Consider the following 19,272-nt stretch of genomic DNA (forward strand, 5'->3'; position numbering starts at 1 on the left):
CCAATCAAGGGACTAGAAGAAGGACCCCTTTTCTTTATGTTGCATTGTATAAAGTAATGCTAAAAACTCTGTTTTTGATCCCTTCTCAACTGTTCTCCATAAGAGGCAATTGAATGGGTCCATGCATGTAGCTTGAGCAGATACCAGCTATCTCTGTGTTTAATAAACTGCCTTTTTGCTTAAACATATTCCTCTCCGTTTAGCGTCGTTGGTATTGTACTTCCTCTCCATATGATTACACCAACATTATCAACAGTACACAACGGTAACAAACTATTGGGGGAACTCACGGGGCAGATAGTAAGGTCGCAAATCGCAATGACACAGAAAGCAGTTCAATGTCGGGGTACAGTCGCTCTCTTACCAGGATCGCGGTCCGCTCTGACCAGGGTGAAGCCTGTCTCCCAGCTGTATTGGATTCCGCTTGCCAGCAGCGTTTTCATTATTTAGTCCGTTCGTAGCGAGTATGTACACGATCAACAAGATCAGTCCAAAACCGAAGATCAGTCCAAAGCAGAATGTTTGCAGAATGTTTGTAAACTAAGTCTACAAATTAAAAACATAAAATAACGCCACACTGCAGGTCGCAACATAGACGCTGCTAGCCGCCATTGTCTTAGTTACGTTCAACGTTACGTCACGTATGACGAAAGCGCGTAAGTGCATGCACATAGACACCCATAGAGAATGTATTGAAAGCTTTGAAATGTGAAAAAAATAGATTTTACATGACAGGCTATGAGAGACTTCTGGGCGATTTTCAACCTGACTGAAATCGCCCAAAAAACGGGCGGGGCCATTTGAAGCACGACTTTAGCCTGATTTGACATTTAGTGGCTGGCAGATCAGACGTGAACACTGATAACTGCTGTTGCCGTGATATAATTTTTTATAAATTTATAAAAAAAATAAATTAAAAAAAAGTTTTATTTTTTTATAATTGATTAGAAAAAAAATCCCTTCCTTTTCCCGTTTGGCAGTGCGTCGCCCATATCGCCCTATTGAACAAGCCGTCCCTGTATATAGATGATTCCCAACACCGTTGTCTCCTACCTCTGGTCTTCAGATGTCTGAAGAACGCCACAGAGAATATTATACCTGTTTGGCTGTTCAACATCTAGACAGCAGTGTAGTATTGTTGTTATAAAACCATATGCACAGATTGATTTTGTTTATGTCATTCCTAAACCTCAGGTACAGTACGAAGCCTTTGCCCTAGGTCGAAAATACTGGAAATTGTTATGTTCAACCTTTGCCTAGCCTCGAAAGACCGCTAGCGCGCTGTTCTTCCTAATGTTGTACCGAAATATTCGGCCCTGTTTAAATTAATGGAGTGACTACCGATACAGAGTTTCTTTATCCCAATTTGACCATCCTAAAAATACGGATATTTCTGTATTTGTGCAAGATTTTTTTTCTTCTCCGTAGCTGAGTGCAAACTCTGCTGCCTCTATGCTCCCCTCCTAGATCGGCTTTGTCTGTTCATTGGTGAGCCTACTAACTACATGTTGTACACAAAACTGTTCGAACTATTGCCTTCCATGCCTCAGTAAGCACAAGCATGATTTCATGGGGAGTACGCAACATGCCAGTGGAGGCTGGTGGGAGGAGCTATAAGAGGAGGGGCTCATTGTAGTGGCTGGAATGGAGAATTGGAACAAAGTCAAACATGTGGTTTTCATACTGTATGTTTGATGTGTTTGAAACCATTCCATTAATTCCATTCCAGCCATTACAATGAGCCCGTCCTCCTATAGCTCCTCCCACCAGCCTCCACTGCTACATGCAGCAATTGACATGTTTTACACAAAATACCTTACCCACATGTTCATACAAACTTTATTGTTGCGAGATCAGCAGCAGAAGAAGTATGCAGGTCGGCAGGCTAGCCAGCAAGCTGAAGCTACAGGAGCTGCAGGCTGCAAGCAATGGTGGGAGAAGAGGAATATTGGGACAGGGACAGGGACACAAAAAGGTGGATTTCTGAGGAGGAATGGAGGGGAAAAAAGAGGAAGAAGAGGTTGAAGAGAATGAGGAAAGCAGAGGTTGGATTTGAATTTGAGGAAGATTGTGATAAAAATGGAGCTGGGGTGTCGAAGAAGATTGGTGTCAAGTGCAAACAGGGTGAGCCGTGCACCAGACCGAGTTCTTTGGGTGAAATGGAAGTGAATGAGGGTGAGGTAAGTGAAGTGGAAGGTGTGGTGAAGAGTTTGGAGCCCAAGCCAGTCATCGATGGACATGATAAAGAAGAATCTGGTACAGTAGGTGTGACATTTTTGGAGAAAGTGGATCCTTGCCTTCTTGCAGATCCATTTGGGCTTTCATGGTGGGTGGGAAAGGAGTTGGGTGCAGTTGAATCAGTGAAAGTAACCTGTAGGGAGTGGGTGCTCCGTGTCACGTAACTTTGGTCAAGATCTGTTTCTTGCTTTGTGCTTAGGAATAGGGCACCATTGAAATGAGGGATTTCTGGGGTAGCATTAAGTGTGCAGGTGGAACAATTGAAGTTGAAGATTCCTGGTGTTTGTGATGCCTGTTTAGTGCGACGCAGACCTAGTGGTGAGGGTGGTTAAACAGAGGAGTCACGGTCAGTCCTTTTGAGTTTTGAGTGAGTTTTTACATGACAAAGTCATGCTAGGATATATCAGTTATCCGGTTAGAGCTTTTGTGCCAAATCCAATGTGATGTTTCAGGTGCAACATTTATGGTCATGTCACAGCAGTGTGTAGAAGGGAGATTCCACAATGTGGGAAGTGTGCAGGAGGGCATGGGACAGAGGATTGTGTAGTTTCAGTGAATAAAGTTGTGTGTGTCAACTATAGGGGTGCCCATGTTGCTGGGATTCGGAAGTGTCCGGTGCCAGAGAGGCAGGTGTAGGTGGCCAGAGTCAGAGTAGTGCAGAAGGTGTCGTAGGCTGAGGCAGTGAAGAAAGTAGAGGAGGATGGGTCAAGGGTGAGGGCCTGAGAGGATCCCTGTGAGTAGTGGACCTGTGCCAGCACAGAGGGATAGGCCAACAAGTGATATATGCTTCAGCAACTGTACCTCAGAAATGGAATGTAAATCAAATTGAACTCGCCCATTGTTAGACTCTTTTTACCGGTCCGGATACATGCTTGGCTGCCTAAAACATTCAGACTTTTAGTTTAAGTCTAAAACCTGTTAGAAGATTAAGGGCATGGTCCGTAGACTCTCGTAACCGGAAAACACTGTTACATACAGATTTCGACGATCAAATACTCAGTAGGTCTATAGTAATTTATAACTTTCTCAGTTTCAACTCAGGATTATATATCAAAAATATTGTGTAAGCGTGTACATATACTTGTTTCTAGCCTTGTATTTTATGGTTTTCTTTTCATAAGAGTATATTCAGATTAATGTATCTTATACGCCATCTGACCTATCACAATGAGGTCGAGGAGCCCAGTCAGGTACTGGGTATCGGTCCGGGAAGTTCCCTTCAGGGTTGACCCCCAATTATTGCTGTTGAGTTTTGTAGTTATGACAGGCCCATCCACCCCCAGGGACAACACCATACAGACATTCAGGATTCCCAAACGGGCAGTCCAGTGGTCCTCTTTTAATGTTGCACGGTTTCCCTCTTTTGTCCTCATACTGTCCTGGAGCTCCCGGGGGGGATATACTTCTTGGGGTTAGTTGTTAACAATTGTCTGTACAGTCATCTGTTTTACTGTGGTTTGGATCAAGAGGCATTTCAGCAAAGGCAGTACACAGCAAAAGACCACTCCCATTACCACCAGTGCTATGCCTATCATGATTGCCATTTTTGCAAACATTGCTCCCCACTTTCCCAGACTTAAGTCCAACCAGTCTCAGGCGTGAGCATCATGCCCAGCATTGTCCTTAACTTCTTTCCGTAGTCCTTTGAGCTTAGTCATTGCTTCAATGAATGAACCATCCAGGGCAGTATTGTTGGGAATGAAGGTTCAACACTCATCCCCAAACATAACATAAACTGCTATTTTTTTATTTTTTATTTTTTTATTTTTTTATTTCACCTTTATTTAACCAGGTAAGCCAGTTGAGAACAGGTTCTCATTTACAACTGCGACCTGGCCAAGATAAAGCAAAGTAGTGCAATAAAAACAACACAGAGTTACATATGGGGTAAAAAAAAACATAAAGTCAGAAATACAACAGAAAATATATATACAGTGTGTGCAAATGTAGCAAGTTATGGAGGTAAGGCAATAAATAGGCTATAGTGCAGAATAATTACAATAGTATTAACACTGGAATGCTAGATGTGCAAGAGATTATGTGCAAATAGAGATACTGGGGTGCAAAAGAGCAAAATAAATAACAATATAGGGATGAGGTAGTTGGGTGGGCTAATTTCAGATGGGCTGTGTACAGGTGCAGTGATCGGTAAGGTGCTCTGACAACTGATGCTTAAAGTTATTGAGGGAGATAAGAGTCTCCAGCTTCAGAGATTTTTGCAATTCGTTCCAGTCATTGGCAGCAGAGAACTGGAAGGAATGGCGGCCAAAGGAGGTGTTGGCTTTGGGAATGACCAGTGAGATATACCTGCTGGAGCGCAGACTACGGGTGGGTGCTGCTATGGTGACCAATGAGCTAAGATAAGGCGGGGATTTGCCTAGCAGTGATTTATAGATGGCCTGGAGCCAGTGGGTTTGACGACGAACATGTAGTGAGGACCAGCCAACAAGAGCGTACAGGTCACAGTGGTGGGTAGTGTATGGGGCTTTGGAGACAAAACGAATGGCACTGTGATAGACTACATCCAATTTGCTGAGTAGAGTGTTGGAGGCTATTTTGTAAATGACATCGCCGAAGTCAAGGATCGGTAGGATAGTCAGTTTTACGAGGGCATGTTTGGCAGCATGAGTGAAGGAGGCTTTGTTGCGAAATAGGAAGCCGATTCTAGATTTAACTTTGGATTGGAGATTCTTTATGTGAGTCTGGAAGTTGAGTTTACAGTCTAACCAGACACCTAGATATTTGTAGTTGTCCACATACTCTAGGTCAGACCCGTCGAGAGTGGTGATTCTAGTCGGGTGGGCGGGTGCTAGCAGCGTTCGATTGAAAAGCATGCATTTAGTTTTACTAGTGTTTAAGAGCAGTTGAAGGCTACTGAAGGATTGTTGTATGGCATTGAAGCTCGTTTGGAGGTTTGTTAACACAGTGTCCAATGAAGGGCCAGATGTATACAAAATGGTGTCGTCTGCGTAGAGGTGGATCTGAGAGTCACCAGCAGCAAGAGCGACATCATTGATATACACGGAGAAAAGTGTCGGCCCAAGAATTGAACCCTGTGGCACCCCCATAGAGACTGCCATAGGTCCAGACAACAGGCCCTCCGATTTGACACATTGAACTCTATCTGAGAAGTAGTTGGTGAACCAGGCGAGGCAGTCATTTGAGAAACCAAGGCTATTTAGTCTGCCAATAAGAATGCGGTGGTTGACAGAGTCGAAAGCCTTGGCCAGGTCGATGAAGACGGCTGCACAGTACTGTCTATTATCAATCGCGGTTATAATATCGTTTAGGACCTTGAGCGTGGCTGAAGTGCACCCGTGACCAGCTCGGAAACCGGATTGCATAGCGGAGAAGGTACGGTGGTATTCGAAATGGTCGATGATCTGTTTGTTAACTTGGCTTTCGAATACTTTCGAAAGGCAGGGCAGGATGGATATAGGTCTGCAGCAGTTTGGATCTAGAGTGTCACCCCCTTTGAAGAGGGGGATGACCGCGGCAGCTTTCCAATCTCTGGGGATCTCAGACGTTATGAAAGAGAGGTTGAACAGACTAGTAATAGGGGTTGCGACAATTTCGGCAGCTAGTTTTAGAAAGAAAGGGTCCAGATTGTCTAGCCCAGCTGATTTGTAGGGGTCCAGATTTTGCAGCGCTTTCAAAACATCAGCTGTCTGAATTTGTGTGAAGGAGAAGCGGGGGGGGGGGGCATGGGCAAGTTGCAGCAGAGGGTGCAGAGTTGGTGGCCGGGTTAGTGGTAGCCAGATGGAAAGCATGGCCAGCTGTAGCAAAATGCTTGTTGAAATTCTCGATTATTGTAGATTTATCGGTGGTGATAGTGTTTCCTAGCCTCAGTGCAGTGGGCAGCTGGGAGGAAGTGCTCTTATTCTCCATGGACTTTACAGTGTCCCAAAACTTTTTTGATGGTACATGGCGCCGTCCATCGTCCATTTGATGCGGTGAAGTTGTCCTGTCCCCTTAGCAGAAAAACACCCCCAAAGCATAATGTTTCCACCTCCATGTTTGACGGTGGGGATGGTGTTCTTGGGGTCATAGGCAGCATTCCTCCTCCTCCAAACACGGCGAGTTGAGTTGATGCCATAGAGCTCGATTTTGGTCTCATCTGACCACAACACTTTCACCCAGTTCTCCTCTGATTCATTCAGATGTTCATTGGCAAACTTCAGACAGGCCTGTATATGTGCTTTCTTGAGCAGGGGGACCTTGCGGGCGCTGCAGGATTTCAGTCCTTCACGGCGTAGTGTGTTACCAATTGTTTTCTTGGTGACTATGGTCCCAGCTGCCTTGAGATCATTGACAATATCCTCCCGTGTAGTTCTGGGCTGATTCCTCACCGTTCTCATGATCATTGCAACTCCACGAGGTGAGAACTTGCATGGAGCCCCAGGCCGAGGGAGATTGACAGTTCTTCCATTTGCGAATAATCGTACCAACTGTTGTCACCTTCTCACCAAGCTGTTTGGAGATGGTCTTGTAGCCCATTCCAGCCTTGTGTAGGTCTACAATCTTGTCCCTGACATCCTTGGAGAGCTCTTTGGTCTTGGCCATGCTGGAGAGTTTGGAATCTGATTTGATTGATTGCTTCTGTGGACAGGTGTCTTTTATACAGGTAACAAGCTGAGATTAGGAGCACTCCCTTTAAGAGTGTGCTCCTAATCTCAGCTCGTTGCCTGTATAAAAGACACCTGGGAGCCAGAAATCTTTCTGATTGAGAGGGGGTCAAATACGTATTTTCCTCATGAAAATGCAAATCAATTTATAACATTTTTGACATGCGTTTTTCTGGATTTTTGTTGTTGTTATTCTGTCTCTCACTGTTCAAATAAACCTACCAGTAAAATTATAGACTGATCATTTCTTTGTCAGTGGGCAAACGTACAAAATCAGCAGGGGATCAAATACTTTTTTCCCTCACTGTATATGGGTGGTGATGAGATGATGAGGTGCAGGTGCGCTGGAGGTGATTAGGGTGCATTGGGTTTCCATTCCGGTGTTGCCGAGGTGGTACGCTCAGACCGGTGGCTGAGTAGACCGGCGAATCAGAGCGCCGGAGGGGAGCAACGGGAGGAGACGTGACACTTGTGGTGGTTGGGACTTCCTAAGTAGGATAAGCATTCCGCAGAGCAATAGGGTCTTTCTGATCTTTTGAGGTAACAGAATTTCAGATTAAAGTCAGCACAGACCCTGTAGCTGTGGAGACGTTGTACTACTATCAGTTGCTTCAATGGGGAGGGGGCACATACTAGACAATTTGTTTTCTTATTTATCACGTTCACTGAGTACTGTGCCTATTTGTACCAATCATTTTGTAATGCTTCCTCCCATGCCTTATCCCTGTTTGTAGGGGTAGTTTCATCTGTCTCAGGTTCTAAACTACCTATGCTCCCTAGGATATTCCACAGCCGTTGTAGACCACCTTCTGATTTTGTCTGTTCTGTTGAGGGCGGTGTAGTGGTTTGGAGGGCAGTACCATTTAGTGGGCTAGTTCCTTGACTCTAACTCTTTCTATTTGCATCTCCTAGGGTTATATTGCATGTTCCTCCTTTCTCAGAGGAATGTATTTCTAATGCTGGTACTTGTTGTCCTGGGTACTGTTTTACATCTTCTTTGGTCAGAGTAATATCTATTTCATCTATCAAGGTACACCAATTGTAGTGACACTTAATTTCTACTACATATGTTTTGAATTGATAACCTGGTTCATCTAGTTTGCATTTATCCTCTGTTTGAGTCACCCAGGTCTTGCATTTTTGATCACTAGTCATTACCTTAAGTGTGGTTATTCCTATCCTGGGTTGTTGATGCATCTGACCTATCAGGTTACATTGTCTGGCCTCCACTTGCTGAGGTTTTTTGCCATTAGAACTGCTAGACTACATACTTTCATTTTAGTTTCAGGAGTTAGTTTCTCAGGTATTGGTGGGACCATAAGACATTTGGCTTGTTTTATATCCATTATTCTTGCATGTTCTATTCTTAGAGGCCTCCTATTCTCATCTCTTTTGAATTGTATTTCTACACAATGGTCTTTAAGGCATTTAATCCTAATTAGCGCGTACCCTTCTATTTGGCACCTGCCTAATTTTGGCCATCCTGTGTGCAGAACCTGATCTTTATTCATAATAGATATTCTCCCTGGTTCAGTAAGGCTTTCCCTAGAATAACGTATAGTTGTGGGCAGACTCACTACCATCTTTCTTAGGTTAACTGCTATCAGTGTTAGGGCCATTCCGCAGTTTTTCAACTGTTCTGATTTCCGTTTACTGCTAGGGGGACCATTGAAGGGCGGAGACGTCAATGGTGGGGAAGTCACTTTCCTCGATGGTAGGGAAGTCACTTTCCCCTCTATCTCCTGTTGTCCCTCCATTGCCTGGGTCATTGCCTTTGTTTGGGGCACCTGCCATAACAGGTATCCCATTAGTAGTGTTCCACACGTTATCAGGCCCCATCCCCTGACTCTCTGGATTTTCAGGAGGGAGTATCTGCTGGCTTTTGATGTTTGTGCTGAGGCTTGTGCTTGCTTCTTCTTCTTCATGGACCCCGCCTGGTGCCTCAATATCCTCAGCTTCCTCATGGCTCGCTGGTGGTACGCCGATTCCCTTTGGGACCCTGGTGCACTGGTTCAGATGGTACCACGTAGTACTTCCTTCCACCTGTATCGCCGTGGGTGTTGCTCGGATCACTGTGAATGGTCCTTCTCTCCTGGGCTCGTTCCACTTTCTGCGTAACACTTGGATGTAGACTTGGTCTCCTGGTATCACCGGGCCTGGCTCCTCTGGTCTGGGTTCCGGTTCTCATCTTTTTTCCTGAAGATAAATAACTTTATGCATAGCAGTTAGTTGTCTCACATATGCCTTAAGTTCTATTTCTAATTGTTCCAATGAGGGACATTTATAGGGTCCTCTTAGAACTGGCACTGGAGTGGGTCAACCGTAAGCATTTCATGCGGGGTTATGTGTGTATTTCTGTTAGTTTGCATGCGATAGCTCATTAAAGCAAGTGGTAGTGCCTCCATCCAGTTAAGCTTTGCACCAGTACAGATTTTATTCAATTTAGCCTTGAGGGTTCCATTTATTCTCTCAACCATTCCATGCGACTGTGGGTGATATACTCATTCCAGTCTTTGTTTAATCCTTAACTGCTGTAGCACTTGTTTTACCGTTTTCTGAATAAATGCTGATCCATTGTCTGAACTGATTTCTGTCGGTATTCCGAACCTGGGTATTACTTCTCTGGTTAGGAATTTAATTACTGTCCCTGATCTCAAGTCTGCTGATGGTACCGCCTCTACCATCTACTAAATCTATCTATTATCACAAGCATGTATCTCTTGCCATTTACCTTTTTTATCATATCCACATAATCCATGACTAGGTGTCGAAATGGTCCTTCTGGGACTGGTATGTGACCTATAGGCGTGGTTGTGCCTTTACGCACATAATTTTGCACGCAAACTTCACATTTTGCCAATGCATCATCTACCATTGCTTGCAAATATGGTGACCAGTATCCTTGTTTTTTATTTATTTTTACCACTTCCCCCTTGTGCAATGGTCAAAACCATGCGCATCAGTTATCAGCAGATTAAGCAACATAGTGGGTGCTACTATGGTTCCTTCATGAGACCTCCATAGTCCTGTCGTGTCTTTGGTGGCCCCTCTTTGGTGCCACATTGTTTGTTCATAAGTCCCTGTCCTTTACTGCATCCTAATTATATTATCTGGTTGTGGTGCCAATTCGATAATGACAATTGGTGCAGTTAATATTGGGATGGTGCATTTAGATGCTTTTTTGGCAGCCTCATCTGCCGCATTATTGCCTCTAATAAAATAATTTCATTTTTTGTGCGCCTATTATTGCCAGCTTTGTGGGGTACATTAATGCCTTCATTAGTTCTACGATCTGCTGGTGATGTTGAATGGGTGTACCATCACTTTTTCTAAATCCTTGTTGTTTCCAGACTGCCCCAAATAGGTGGCATACCCCATGTGCATATGCTGAATCAGTATACAGTTGAAGTCGGAAGTTTACATACACCTTAGCCAAATACATTTAAACTCAGTTTTTCACAATTCCTGACATTTCATCCTAGTAAAAATTCCCTGTATTAGGTCAGTTAGGATCACCACTTTATTTTAAGAATGTGAAATGTCAGAAAAATATTAAAGAGAATGATATATTTCCGCTTTTCTTTCTTTCATCACATTCCCAGTGGGTCAGAAGTTTACATACACTCAATTAGTATTTTGGTAGCATTGCCTTTAAATTGTTTAACTTGGGTCAAACATTTCGGGGAGCCTTCCATAAGCTTCCCACAATACGTTGGGTGAATTTTGGCCCATTCCTCCTGACAGAGCTGGTGTAACTGAGTCAGGTTTGTAGGCCTCCTTGCTCGCACACGCTTTTTCAGTTCTGCCCACACATTTTCTATAGGATTGAGGTCAGGGCTTTGTGATGGCCACTCCAATACCTTGACTTTGTTGTCCTTAAGCCATTTTCCCACAACTGTGGAAGTATGCTTGGGGTCATTGTCCATTTGGAAGACCCATTTGCGACCAAGCTTTAACTTCCTGACTGATGTCTTGAGATGCTGCTTCAATATATCCACATCATTTTCCTTCCTCATAATGCCATCTATTTTGTGAAGTGCACCAGTCCCTCCTGCAGCAAAGCACCCCCACAGCATGATGCTGCCACCCCTGTGCTTCACGGTTGGGATGGTGTTCTTCGGCTTGCAAGGGACCCCCTTTTCCCTCCAAACATAACGATGGTCATTATGGCCAAACAGTTCTATTTTTGTTTCATCAGACCAGAGGACATTTCTCCAAATAGAATGATCTTTGGCTCCATGTGCAGTTGCAAACCGTAGTCTGGCTTTTTTATGGCTGTTTTGGAGCGGTGGCTTCTTCCTTGCTGAGCGGCCTTTCAAGTTATGTCGATATAGGACTCGTTTTACTGTGGATACAGATACTTTTGTACCTGATTCCTCCAGCATCTTCACAGGATCCTTTGCTGTTGTGCTGGGATTGATTTGCACTTTTTGCACCAAAGTACGTTCATCTCTAGGAGACAGAACGTGTCTCCTTCCTGAGCGGTATGACGGCTGCGTGGTCCCATGGTGGTTATACTTGCGTACTATTGTTTGTACAGATGAATGTGGTACCTTCAGGTGTTTGGAAATTGCTCGCAAGGATGAACCATACTTGTGGAGGTCTACAAAAAAATGTCAGATGTCTTAGCTGATTTATTTTGATTTTCCCATGATGTCAAGCAAAGAGGCACTGAGTTTGAAGGTAGGCCTTGAAATACATCCACAGGTACACCTCCAATTGACTCAAATGATGTCAATTAGTCTATCAGAAGCTTCTAAAGCCATGACATAATTTTTTTGAATTTTCCAAGATGTTTAAAGGCACAGTCAACTTAGTGTATGTAAACTTTCTGACCCACTGGAATTGTGATACAGTGAATTATAAGTGAAATAATCTGTCTGTAAACAATTGTTGGATAAATTACTTGTGTCATGCACAAAGTAGATGTCCTAACCGACTTGCCAAAACTATAATTTGTTAACAAGACATTTGTGGAGTGGTTGAAAAACGAGTTTTAATGACTCCAACCTAAGTGTATGTAAACTTCCGACTTCAAATGTATATGTTAACTGTCTTATTTTTTCCTAGAGTGCAGGCTGCGGTAAGTGCTTTTAGTTCAGCTAACTGGGTGTCAAGGTGCTGATGTGGATGCGGTGGTGAAGTCAAGCGCAGGACACAGAGGAATAAGTCAAGACGACTTTACTAATCACCTCTATAGGTACACACAAATAAACGACCTCAAAAACACAAGAGGCGAAACAATACGCGAGTGCGTAAAATCACACGAAATGCCAAGGTACCGATCCTATACATTCATGACAGGCGGACAATAACACACAAAATACAAACATAACATAGGGGAACTTATAGGTGACATAATGAATACAGAATACGTAACAGGTGCACTAACTAGACATGACAAAACAAACATCGAAAACATCAAACGGTAGTAGCTAGTACCCCGGGGACGACGAACGCCGAAGCCTGCCCGAGCAAGGAGGAGGAGCAGCCTCGGCGGCATCCGTGACACTGGGCTGAGCATGGCTGTGGACAGTATTCTGCTATCACTTCTTTAAACTCCTTTCCTTGTTTTTGTACCACTGCATAACCTGCATGATTTCCCGAATGGTCTTTATAGCAGGACCCATCCACAAAATATTATTCTACGTACTCTTTCCCCATGTTAAGCAATGGGGTTGACTCTAGGTCTGTTATAAGGCTGGTAAACATCAGAGATTCTGCTACACAGTCATGTGCTTGTCCCTCAAATTCTAATGGAATTCTTTCAGCTGGGTTCACCGTGCTACATCGTATAATGGAAACATCTGGGTAGGTTAGTAGGGTCATATATTCTAAGGTTCTAGCATTGGTTAAAACAAATCTTCCCTGCTCTATTAACTCCACTATTTTATGGTGTGTGTGTATTGTTATTGGATATCCCATGGTGATGGTGGAAGCTTTATCATAAGCATATTGTAGTGCAGCTAAGCCCTGATAACAGGGTGGGTATCCCTGGGCAATGGAGTCCAATTTGGTACTATAATATGCAATGGGTTGTTTGCGTCTTCCACTGCATGTTTCCTGCATAAGTACTGCCGCCGCATACCTATCACACCTATTTGCCACATATAGCAGGAATGGTTTTGTATAATCTGGGGCTGCCAGAGCCAGAGTGGACTGCATCTCTTTTTTCAGTGTTTCAAATGCAATTAGGGCGTCACTGTTCCACTCAAGACTTGCCCTAATGTTTAGTTGTCCTGCTTCCTTCATAATTTCTCGCAGAGGAGCTGTCTTAATCACATACTCCTCTATCCAGTCTGAGCTAAATCCAGTCATCCCTAAAAATGTCATCATCTGAGCCACTGTTTGAGGAAGTGGTGCTTTGCTAATTCCTTCTAGCTGTCCTGGTGCTATTGCCTTTGTTCCATGTGCTATTGTTCATCCTAGGTATTCAACTTGGGATCAGCAGTACTGGAGTTTTGTTTTTGACACCCTGTGCCCTCCTTCTGCCAATTGCTTTAAGACCTTTTATAGAATCAGCATGGCATTGTTCCAAGGAGGAGGCACAGATCAACAGATCATCTACATACTGAATCAATGTTCCTTCAAGTACTAATTCCTCCAGGTCTGCTCTCAGTACCTGATTTAAACACGAGGCGAGTATTTAAACCCCTTTGGCATGCGGGTGTATGTGTACTGTTTTCCTTTACACGTAAATGCAAACAAATGTCTGCATTCTTCCACCACGGGCACACAAAAAAAATGCTCCACATAGATCAATCACCGTAAAGTATTTGGCTTCTGGGGGAACATTGGTCAGCAGCGTGTGAGGGTTTGGAACTTCAACAGGCCAATCCTGTACTATGTCATTTACTGCCCTTAAATCATGGACTAGCCTCCACATCTTCCCATCTGCTTTAAGAACCAGTAACAGAGGTGTGTTGCAACAACTTTGTGTTTCTATTAACACCCCTACTTTTATTAGTCCCTCGATTGTCATGCTAATAGCTTCTTCTGCCTCAGGTTTCATATGGTATTAGGCCTTCCACAGGGGCTTAGCGTCTGGTTTAATCTTAACGCATATAGGACTTGCTGATTTTACTAACCCAACATCTGTATCATGTTGTGACCATACCCCATCCAATGTTTCTCTCCATTTCCTGTTTTTGGGACTCCCCACTGCCAGTCCCAGGTTCAACCCCCTTTCGGCTTCCTGTAATATCTGGACTATTCTTTGTTCCCTAGTTCATTTTTACCCTGTTATTCACTTTTTCCTATTGGTAATTTGTCCACAATCTTGATTCTCCTAGCCAGAACTCAGTTATTGTAAATGTGTGTGTTCGGTTTTCTCTTATTACACTTATATCTCCTGATGTCCACCTTCTTTGAGTGGACAATCTCATAAATCTTCTTTTTATTCTTCTTTTTCTTATTTCCAAACCGCTTGGTATCTTTCCACTCTTAGTACTTCAATGGGCATTCGCGCACCATTCACTCTTCCTCTCCTAGTGCGAGACTGGGTGCGTCCTCTTTGCCGGGTTACACTTAAGCAATGGTCCAGGAGAGGTGCGCAGCCCCTTTCCCACCCAGGACAGGAATTTCTTTCACACTTCTCACTTTCAGTACTTTAATCACACATTCATTCACGCTCTTCCTTTCCAGTGCAAACTGGGTGCGTCCTCTCTGCCAGGTCACTTTTATGTGACGATCCAGGAGAGGTGCGCAGCCCTTTCTCCTCCAGAGACAGAAGCTTTCATACTTATTTTTACACTTTCTTTCTATGTTTTCAAAAAAACAACCTGCAAATTCAGCCCTCTTTCTGATACACTTCCTCGACACAGAAAAAGCGTTATTTATACAGGATTTCTGCCTGTCTAAGCAGCCCTTTATTGATTCACTTCCTCAACACAATAAAGCGGTATCCACAGGACTTTTGCCTACCCGTGCAGTCCCCCAGTGATACCGCTCTAGTGTGTTGAGGAAGTGTATCTGCAGGACTTTTGCTTACCCTTGCAGTCCCCTAGTGATACCGCTCTAGTGTGTTGAGGAAGTGTATCACTAGGGGACTGTACGGGTAGGCAAAAGTCCTGCAGATACCACTCTAGTGTGTTGAAGAAGTGTATCTGCAGGACTTTTGCCTACCCGTGCAGTCCCCTGGTGATACACTTCCTGAACACACTAGAGCGGTATCCGCAGGACTTTCTATTTCTTTTTCTAATTACCCAAACAGATGGGCAGCCGCTTGCGCCGAAATGAATCGAACAGAACGATCAGCAGGATAAACAGATGAATCAGACAAATTGAAGAAATGCACCAGACGAACAACTGAGTGACCCCAATGAATTGAATGCCCAAATTGAGTCCGACTGATTGAATAAGATGAACGTGTTGCATTCGCAACTCAAACAGGTTGAACAAAACAGGTCTGGACAAAACGAACAGATAAAACAACCGGATCAAACAGATTGATCTAACTGATCAAATGAACAACCTGAATGAAAGAGGTGAACAGTCCAACTTAACCAAACGAAATGAAACAAAACCGCCCACGCAAACCACCCACCCACATGGGCTGAGAGGATTTACTTCTACCTAGGCTTTTTCTACTTGTTGCAACCCAAGGCTTTTTATTCCTTCATTATTTTGCATGCATTTTTAATTCAAAAGCTCCCAGTTTATGTTTTTCTAGTTCTTAAATTTGAAGAGACCTACTTGGTGTCCTGTTGCTGAGGCCCCGGAGCAAACCACACAAACTCTATACTATTAAGCAAGAACTTTGCTTACCTTTTTAGTAGCCACTTGTTTGTGTAGTTCGTCCAGGCCATCCACAGCCACAGGTTTTCACCGTTTCTGGTCCCTTTTTGCCAATCATGTTCGTGATGCCAAGATATGTTGTGGAAATACTTTTCAAAGATATCTCTCAGACACCGGAGCTTGTGAATTCAGTATAGACTTTATTGCAAAGTAACAAGCCGAGCTGGTCCATGGAGCAACTGCCCATCCTGACTCGGAGTTCTCATTTTATACAGTTTCATTCTTATACAACATTCATAGTCACTCCTCTTTATGTAAATGACTAACGTATTTTAGTTTCATGCCACTATTGTTTCCAAACCTAAGTTGTTTCTCTCTAGGCGGGGTTTCCCCTCCCCTTCGACTCTTGACACAATTATATTGGTGGCGTGATACTAAGAGTTTCATAGAAAATAATGAGTACATTCTTAAAGATTACATTACAGGGTGCGCTGATTGTCGTTACTATCCAGGCATGCATCTGGATTACAAAGCGTTAATCATGCCTATTCTGTTTTGCCCTTCTCCTATACAAAAATGTGTGATTACAGGTTTCCCTTAAGCCCATAATGATTATGTTATTCCATCTCAACATTTCATAATATACAGTGGGGAAAAAAAGTATTTAGTCAGCCACCAATTGTGCAAGTTCTCCCACTTAAAAAGATGAGAGAGGCCTGTAATTTTCATCATAGGTACACGTCAACTATGACAGACAAATTGAGAAGAAAAAAATCCAGAAAATCACATTGTAGGATTTTTTATGAATTTATTTGCAAATTATGGTGGAAAATAAGTATTTGGTCACCTACAAACAAGCAATATTTCTGGCTCTCACAGACCTGTAACTTCTTCTTTAAGAGGCTCCTCTGTCCTCCACTCGTTACCTGTATTAATGGCACCTGTTTGAACTTGTTATCAGTATAAAAGACACCTGTCCACAACCTCAAACAGTCACACTCCAAACTCCACTATGGCCAAGACCAAAGAGCTGTCAAAGGACACCAGAAACAAAATTGTAGACCTGCACCAGGCTGGGAAGACTGAATCTGCAATAGGTAAGCAGCTTGGTTTGAAGAAATCAACTGTGGGAGCAATTATTAGGAAATGGAAGACATACAAGACCACTGATAATCTCCCTCGATCTGGGGCTCCACGCAAGATCTCACCCTGTGGGGTCAAAATGATCACAAGAACGGTGAGCAAAAATCCCAGAACCACATGGGGGGACCTAGTGAATGACCTGCAGAGAGCTGGGACCAAAGTAACAAAGCCTACCATCAGTAACACACTACGCCGCCAGGGACTCAAATCCTGCAGTGCCAGACGTGTCCCCCTGCTTAAGCCAGTACATGTCCAGGCCCGTCTGAAGTTTGCTAGAGTGCATTTGGATGATCCAGAAGAGGATTGGGAGAATGTCATATGGTCAGATGAAACCAAAATAGAACTTTTTGGTAAAAACTCAACTCGTCGTGTTTGGAGGACAAAGAATGCTGAGTTGCATCCAAAGAACACCATACCTACTGTGAAGCATGGGGGTGGAAACATCATGCTTTGGGGCTGTTTTTCTGCAAAGGGACCAGGACGACTGATCCGTGTAAAGGAAAGAATGAATGGGGCCATGTATCGTGAGATTTTGAGTGAAAACCTCCTTCCATCAGCAAGGGCATTGAAGATGAAATGTGGCTGGGTCTTTCAGCATGACAATGATCCCAAACACACCGCCCGGGCAACGAAGGAGTGGCTTCGTAAGAAGCATTTCAAGGTCCTGGAGTGGCCTAGCCAGTCTCCAGATCTCAACCCCATAGAAAATCTTTGGAGGGAGTTGAAAGTCCGTGTTGCCCAGCGACAGCCCCAAAACATCACTGCTCTAGAGGAGATCTGCATGGAGGAATGGGCCAAAATACCAGCAGTGTGTGAAAACCTTGTGAAGACTTACAGAAAACGTTTGACCTGTGTCATTGCCAACAAAGGGTATATAACAAAGTATTGAGAAACTTTTGTTATTGACCAAATACTTATTTTCCACCATAATTTGCAAATAAATTCATTAAAAATCCTACAATGTGATTTTCTGGAATTTTTTTCCTCATTTTGTCTGTCATAGTTGACGTGTACCTATGATGAAAATTACAGGCCTCTCTCATCTTTTTAAGTGGGAGAACTTGCACAATTGCCCCACTGTACGTACTGGAAAATAACCCATACCGGTTAATTGAAATGCATTCCAGGTGACAACCTCATGAAGCTGGTTGAGAGAATGCCAAGAGTGTGCAAAGCTGTCATCAAGGCAAAGGGTGGCTACTTTGTAGAATCTCAAATATAAAATATATTTTGATTTGTTTAACACTTTTTTGGTTACTAGATGATTCCATGTTTCATTTCATAGTTTTGATGTCTTCACTATTATTCTATAATGTAGAAAATAGTAAAAATAAAGAAAAACCCTTGAATGAGTAGGTGTGTCCAAACTTTTGACTGGTACTGTATATTTTAACATGTACACTACCGTTCAAAAGTTTGGGGTCACTTAGAAATGTCCTTGTTTTCGAAAGAAAAGCAATATTTTTGTCCATTAAAATAACATCAAATTGATCAGAAATACAGTGTAGACATTGTTAATGTTGTAAATGGCTATTGTAGCTGGAAACGGCTGATTTCTAATGGAATATCTACATAAGTGTACAGAGGCCCATTATCAGCAACCATCAGTCCTGTGTTCCAATGGCACGTTGTGTTTGCTAATCCAAGTTGATCATTTTAAAAGGCTAATTGATCATTAGAAAACCCTTTGCAATTATGTTAGCACAGCTGAAAACTGTTGTGCTGATTTAAAGAAGCAATAAAACTAGCCTTCTTGAGACTAGTTGAGTATCTGGAGCATCAGCATATGTTGGTTTGATTACAGGCTCAAAATGGCCAGAAACAAAGAACTTTCTTCTGAAACTCGTCATTCTATTCTTGTTCTGAGAAATGAAGGCTATTCTATGCGAGAAATTGCCAAGAAACTGAAGCTCTCGTACAACGCTGTGTACTACTCCCTTCACAGAACAGCGCAAACTGGCTCTAACCAGAATAGAAAGAGGAGTGGGAGGCCCCAGTGCACAACTGAGCAAGAGGACAAATACATTAGTGTCTAGCTTGAGAAACAGGCGCCTCACAGGTCCTCAACTGGCAGCTTCATTAAATAGTACCCGCAAAACACCAGTCTCAACGTCAACAGTGAAGAGGCGACTCCGGGATGCTGACCTTCTAGGCAGAGTTGCAAAGAAAAAGCCATATCTCAGACTGCCCATCTTAATCTTTTCTTTTTATTGGCCAGTCTGAGAGATGGCTTTTTCTTTGCAACTCTGCCTAGAAGGTCAGCATCTCGGAGTCGCCTCTTCACTGTATCTGGTGTGACCACCATTTGCCTCATGCAGCGCGACACATCACCTTCGCATAGAGTAGATCAGGCTGTTGATTGTGGCCTGTGGAATGTTGTCCCACTCCTCTTCAATGGATGTGTGAAGTTGCTGGATATTGGCGGGAACTGGAACATGCTGTCGTACATGTCGAATCAGAGCATCCCAAACATGCTCAATGGGTGACATGTCTGGTGAGTATGCAGGCCATGTTAGAACTGGGACATATC

Source organism: Coregonus lavaretus (assembly GCF_964263955.1).
Source record: "Coregonus lavaretus genome assembly, chromosome: 12".
Lineage (NCBI taxonomy): Eukaryota > Metazoa > Chordata > Actinopteri > Salmoniformes > Salmonidae > Coregonus > Coregonus lavaretus.